Source organism: Fukomys damarensis, unplaced genomic scaffold, assembly GCF_012274545.1.
Source record: "Fukomys damarensis isolate Sample0158 unplaced genomic scaffold, DMR_v1.0_HiC HiC_scaffold_36, whole genome shotgun sequence".
Classification (NCBI taxonomy): domain Eukaryota; kingdom Metazoa; phylum Chordata; class Mammalia; order Rodentia; family Bathyergidae; genus Fukomys; species Fukomys damarensis.
The window spans coordinates 10,763,241-10,769,298 of record NW_022900948.1 but is presented as its reverse complement, the minus strand read 5'-3'; the positions used below and the strand labels follow the sequence as shown (position 1 = coordinate 10,769,298).

The window sequence follows — 6,058 nt, the reverse complement described above, 5'->3', positions numbered from 1 at the left end:
TTCATTGTACTCTTAATTTCTTTTTCTTAATGTTTTATTGGCGTTTGCTTTATAGTTTCTTAACATAGATGTTTAAATAATGTGATTCCTTTCTTTTTGGATGTTATATTTGGTACTATAATTTGTCCTCTAAGCACTGCTTTTACTGAATCTCATAAAGTTTGATACGCCTTGTTTTGATTTTCAGTTCCAAATATTTTCTAATTTTTCTTATGATTTCTTTTTTGACCCATGGGAAATTTGCAAGTGTGGTTCTTAATATCCAACTAGATTAAGACTTACCACAATTTTCTTCTGTTATTATCTAGTTTAACTTTGTTGTGATTAAAGAACATATTTTATATTATTTTTATTAAATGTGGGATTTATTTTTATCTCCTAGGATATGGCCTATCTTGGTAAAATGTTCCACACTCATTTGAAAAGAGCACATCTTTTGCTGTTGCTGTGTGGTATAAACATCAACTAGATAATATTAGTAGGTACTGTTACTCAAGCTATATTCTTACTGATTTTCCTACTTCTGTCAATTACCAACAAAGAAATGTTGAAATTACCAGCTATACTTTCAGAGTCTGCTATTTTTGCTTTTGTTTCTATGAATGTTTTTCTTCATGTACCAGAAGCTCTGTTATTAGGTACACACGCATTTATCATGACCAATGTCTCTCTTTGTCCCAGTAGTACCCTCTGTTCTGCAATGTACTCTGTCTGAAAATATTAAGGTGTGCATGGCATATGGCTTAGTCGTTTTCCCCTCAGTAGATACAATACCCAACACCCACAGCTTAAGCAGGGGTAGGTTTATTTGGCTCACAATTTTAGAGGATTCAGTTCATAGTCAGCTGGCTTCCAGGCAGGAAGGTCATGGTGGAAGTGTCTGGTGGAGGAAAGCTGCTCACTTCAGAGTTTCCAGGAAGCACAGCAAGAAGGAAGGTATTGGGGAGGAAGACACACCCTTCCAGGTCATGCCTCGAGTGACCCACATGCACCCAGGCCACACCTCCTAATACCAAGTTGGCTATTGTGCCCTCATAATCCAGTCATCACATGTACACACACACACACACACACACACACACACACGCACACGAGAATGGGGAGGTCCAGATCCAAACCAGTACATGCTTTTCATCCTTTTACTTTCAACCTGTGTCTTTACATTCACAGTATATTGTGTTTCTGGGAGTTCAGTTTCACGCACTGATACTGTGTCCCAGGTCATTGACACTTCAGTGATCTTTTTCTTTTCTTTCAGTCTTTTCCTCTCTGTGCTATTCATTCAAGCTTGTTTCTATTGCTCTGTCTCAAGTTCACTGTTTTTAGACTACAGTGTTAAAACTGTTGCTAATTTCATTCAATACATTATTCATTTCAGAGATTGTGTTCTTATTTTACAGAAGTTTCATAGATGTTTTAATGTTATTTGTCCCTCTCCTGATCATTCTTATATTTTTACTCTAATTTCTTGAACATATAAAGCATATTTATTAAACTGATAAGGACAGATACTATGCTTGTTCTTAACCAAAAGGTTAAGAAGTGATGGAGCAAATCTGTTATTGCTTTTAAAAATATACTTGTCTACTAATTGTATTATGTCACTTTTGCTTTATTCCTATTGCTTAATCCACTCACACCAGTTACAAGTATAATTTTCTTGCTCTTTAATATACCTAACATTGGATGATTTTCTTATTTCTTATATTTCTTTTTCTGACCTCAGAAAGTTTTCTTTCACACACGACCAGCCGAAGACTTCAGAGTTCTCTTTATGTAGCCCCCTCCTCTTAGAAAAATCCTAGCTGCCTCGGCCTTCTCAAACTTCAATCTCTGTCTCCCCAATTTAGTGAGACTGCCTTGCTTTTGGTATTTCTCTCTGTATTGCCAGCTAGAAACTTTTCCCAGAAAAAAACCGGGACAATTGTGAAGCTCATCTTATTTATTTCTCTTTTGTCATGGGTCACAGTCCTATTTTCCAATGTCTTAAAACCATTGTTCTATAAATTTCGCTTGCCTCTCACCTATGACGATCCTCACAACCTGGCCTCTGTGCCTTCAAAATTGCTCCTACATCCTCATCGATCTCCATTCACTGCCAAGGCATCAGTTGAAGCCAACCAGAAAACCTCTGCCAAGCAAAGAATCTTTGTGTTTCCATTTTTCTGGTTGTTCAATGAGAACACTAGCACTTCATCAAGGCCAGATGTGGAATTACACACACTTTAGTTCAACCAACCCTAATCCTTGGACTCTCTCCTCCTCGCTAACTCTTCATATAGACAAAAGCATACAGTGTGCAGCAAAAAAAAATTTTTTTTGCTTATATTATAGTAGATAAGGAGATACCTGGCTGCCATAAATTTGGAAGAACATAATATCCAAGATAATTCTGATGCCCATAGTACTGGTGGGAGACTACTTTAACCCCATTGTAGTGCTCTGACTTCTCATTTACAACTGTGGGTGTGGCATTCAGTGAAGTTGAGTGTAAGTTGGAGGTACCCTTTAAATTTAAGAATACTACCTAGGAATGATAAGAATAGAAAGTCTTGGGTTGAATTCCTTTGTTTCTGGGAAGAAAACAATGCTACTACTGTCAAATTTTCTGGAGAGGTGTTGTGAACAGAACTAGTTGGAGAGGCCACCATTGGTGTGAGTGGGACCAAGAGTTGGGGAAAAGAAAATGGGACAGCGTTGGACCCGCTATCCATTTCCTTGACTTTCTTTATCTGCAAGCGGATGAACTTTTTTCTTTGAAAGCCATCACCTGATACAAAGGATGCCAGTATTAATGGATGCATGGCTAGGAAAGAGACAGCAAGGCCTTCTTATCAGTTCTCTCTTATCAGTAATTCTGGAAATGCCTTAGAGTGGCAAATACCAGACTCTGGTTTTTAAGTGCTGGGCTTGAGGGTTTTATTATAATAAACTCATTTAGTTTCAGAGGATACTTTAAGTGGATGGTTTGGACTTATTTGGAGTTGTTGAAATTTTTATAACATAGCAGAATAACCTTAGGGGGTTGGAAATGTGTGTCTCAAAATAGAGCCAGAAAAAAAAAAAAAGGCAAGGTAGAATCTGTGTTGCCTTTAAAACCTACTTGGAGCAAGGGAAATTTACAGCTCGCGCTGCTTTCTGAACTTCGCAGCATTGCTGCTGATTCTGCCCTTCGGGGACAGGCTGTCTTTTCTGTGCAGATTTGTTTTCGTTTTAAATGATTTGTTCAAAATTAAATATTCTATTAAGAAAACTTCAGGCTAATTTATTTTACAAAAATATTTTCCATGTCATACAAAAAGATGAAATTGACCTCATCAAGAGAATTTTGAAAAAAGTAGGTACAATAGATAACGAAGTGCCCTAAAGACTTCACAAGGTCTGAGAGTTACAGTTCATCGGGAAGAGGTGCATTTCCAGCTTTGAAATGTTTTTAAACAGGGCCATCTAGTGGAATACCCTAACTCTGAGCCCATGAGCACACTGACACCTACTTTTGAGTTTTTAAAATATTGTTTTTAATGCCCTAGACCCAAGTTAACTGTTCCTGGCATAAATGACCCTGCTTAGAAGTACCTTTCCACTCAAATTCCTGTACTGATTAATTTGCTAATACGGTGCTCTGTGGGTACACATTCAATTAATGTCCATACGTTCTTCAGTCATTTACATGTTTTCCTTCTTGTGGAAACTGTCTTTCTAGCTTATCTACTTTCACACTGTCATCCCCCTCAGCCATGAAATCTCACAGAAAAATTAAGAAATGTTTATATGAGGCAATATAAACTTTATACAGAACAGTATCTGACGCAGGATCTGATGTTTTGTGTAGATGTAACAGGTCTGTATGTGACCCATAAAATGCACTGTTGGCATCATGTGAGATAAGGAAGTGTATCCCACAGACTGAGTGGAGAGGAAAGGCCTCTGAAGAAGGATCTATATAAATCTCTCCAGGGCAGACTAGCTATATTCACTGCCTCTGGTCTTCCTCAGGGGATTTTCCACAGTCTTGGCTCCTACTGGGTTCTCCTTTGCTCTTTCAGATTCACACTCACAATTTCTTGTATTGCCTTTGCAGGGACACTTTGTTGGCTTCCCAGGCCTTCTTCTGAAATCTGGGTGGAGGCCTCCATGACCCCAAAACTCTTGCATTCTGCATGCCTTTAAAACCAGGACCATGTGGTGCTCGCTTCGGCAGTACATATACTAAAACCAGGACCATGTGGGTGATGCCAAGGTGTGCCACTGGCTCAAAGAGTAGCTGGGCTCCCTTTAAAAATGGCTGCAGATTTGTCTGAGTGCCAGGATGGCTGAAGTCTGGGAACCATTTCCCTAGTCAGCCTCAAAAGAGCAGAGTACCCTGAGGGTCTCTTCTCAAAGAAATTTTGCTTACAAAACTCATTTCCTTCTTTTCCTGGAAAGAATTAAATTCCATTTTCAGCATCTCCTGCAGATAGGTGGGGCCCTATGATTGAGTTCTAGCAAGGGGGATGTGGGTGGAAGAGTCATACTTGAAGAGTCCCTTCTTAAAATCCTGGCTTCTGAAATATTCTGTGTCATCCTCCATGTTTTCTTTGTCTCCTCTGCCCATATCAAGTTGATGCCATTACCTGGGTTGACCATGGGAGCCATGGGAGCCTCTGTCAGTTTAAGTCTTTTAATGTCTGAGTACAGCCTACTCTTCCATCCTAATCCCCACAACCTGCGATAAGCTGTGATGTGGATATGAAACACACTTTCTTATTTTAAGCCAATGAGATGTTAGGATTCTAATTGCCCCAAATGTCATGGTTTGGGTGTAAATGTTCCCCTCATGTGGTCAAAGATGGCTTTTTCAGTGGTGGCTGAATCTAGAGTGTGTGATGCTGGGATTAAGGGTGTGTGATTACTAAACCAATACACCGATTGGTTGGGCACCACCCTAAGACTGGTAGTCTAGATAACCTAAAAAGGGGCAGAAAGACACTGTTAAATTTTCCTTGTTGCTTTTGCTGCCATATGGGCACCATGAACTTTCTCCTCTGTGCTGCCACTCTGCCATGTGCCACTCTGAGTTAGAGCCAGCTGATTATGGACTGAAGCCTCTACAAACTGTGAGCTAAATAAACCCTCCCCTCCCTTTTTTTTTGGTACCAGGGATTGAACTCAGGACCTTGCGCTTGGGAGGAAGGCACAGTGCCACTGAGCTAAATCCCTGGCCCTATTCCCATTTAACTTTGAGAGAGTGTTTTCTCTCAACAATGACAGAAAAGTAACTAACACAGAAGAGGAAAAAAAATGGAGGAAAAAAGAAAGATGATATGAGATAAAGGCAATACTTTCCTTCAGAGAAATATGTAAGCATAATTATTCTTCTATAGGTTTCAGAGTATGACGTGGTTGATAAATATTGAAAACATATATGCAGCAGATCAGATGGAAGAACCGCCAAGGGCTCCCTGACAGAGTTTGGTCTTGTGGAGTCAGGAAGGCGGGCTCTGGATGGGGGGACAAAGTGTAGCAAGATGCTTCCCACAGTGTAGCCATGTGAGTATGATGAGACCTGTCTCTGGCATGGGAAATTTGGGGACAAATGTTTACTAATCTTATCATACCTTCCTTCATGTTACTTAAAGTTTTTAATAAAATATATTCTGTGATATGCTGCAAGATACAATGTGTGGCTATTTCCATATAGAAGGTGTTCAGGCATATACACAGAATAGGTGTCTGGTTTGGATCAAAAAGAGCCTTATGTGTGGCTGGGGATTTAGCTCAGCAGTTCAGTGGCCTGCCTTGCAAGCGCAAGGACCTGAGTTCAATCCCCCGTGCCAAAAAACAAGCAAACAAACAAAGAAACAAAAAAGAACCTTATGTGTTTGGAAGTTGATTAGATCATGGGGGTGCTATGCTCATCAATGAATTCATCCATTAATAAGTTTAGTAGCTGAATAAGCCGTTAGGAGGTGGGCCTGATTGCAGGTGGATCACTGGGGGAGTGACCTGGAAGGGTGTATTCTCTCTGACTCCTCTTTTTATTCTATCCTTCCTGGCCACCATAATATGAGCATTTTGT

General features: G+C 39.8%; 1 pseudogene; it reads right to left on the bottom strand.

Moving 5' to 3' along the window:
* Positions 1 to 1,439: 1,439 nt before the first annotated feature.
* LOC117284377 lies at positions 1,440 to 1,547 on the bottom strand (annotated as a pseudogene).
* Between the last annotated feature and the right edge of the window lie 4,511 nt (positions 1,548 to 6,058).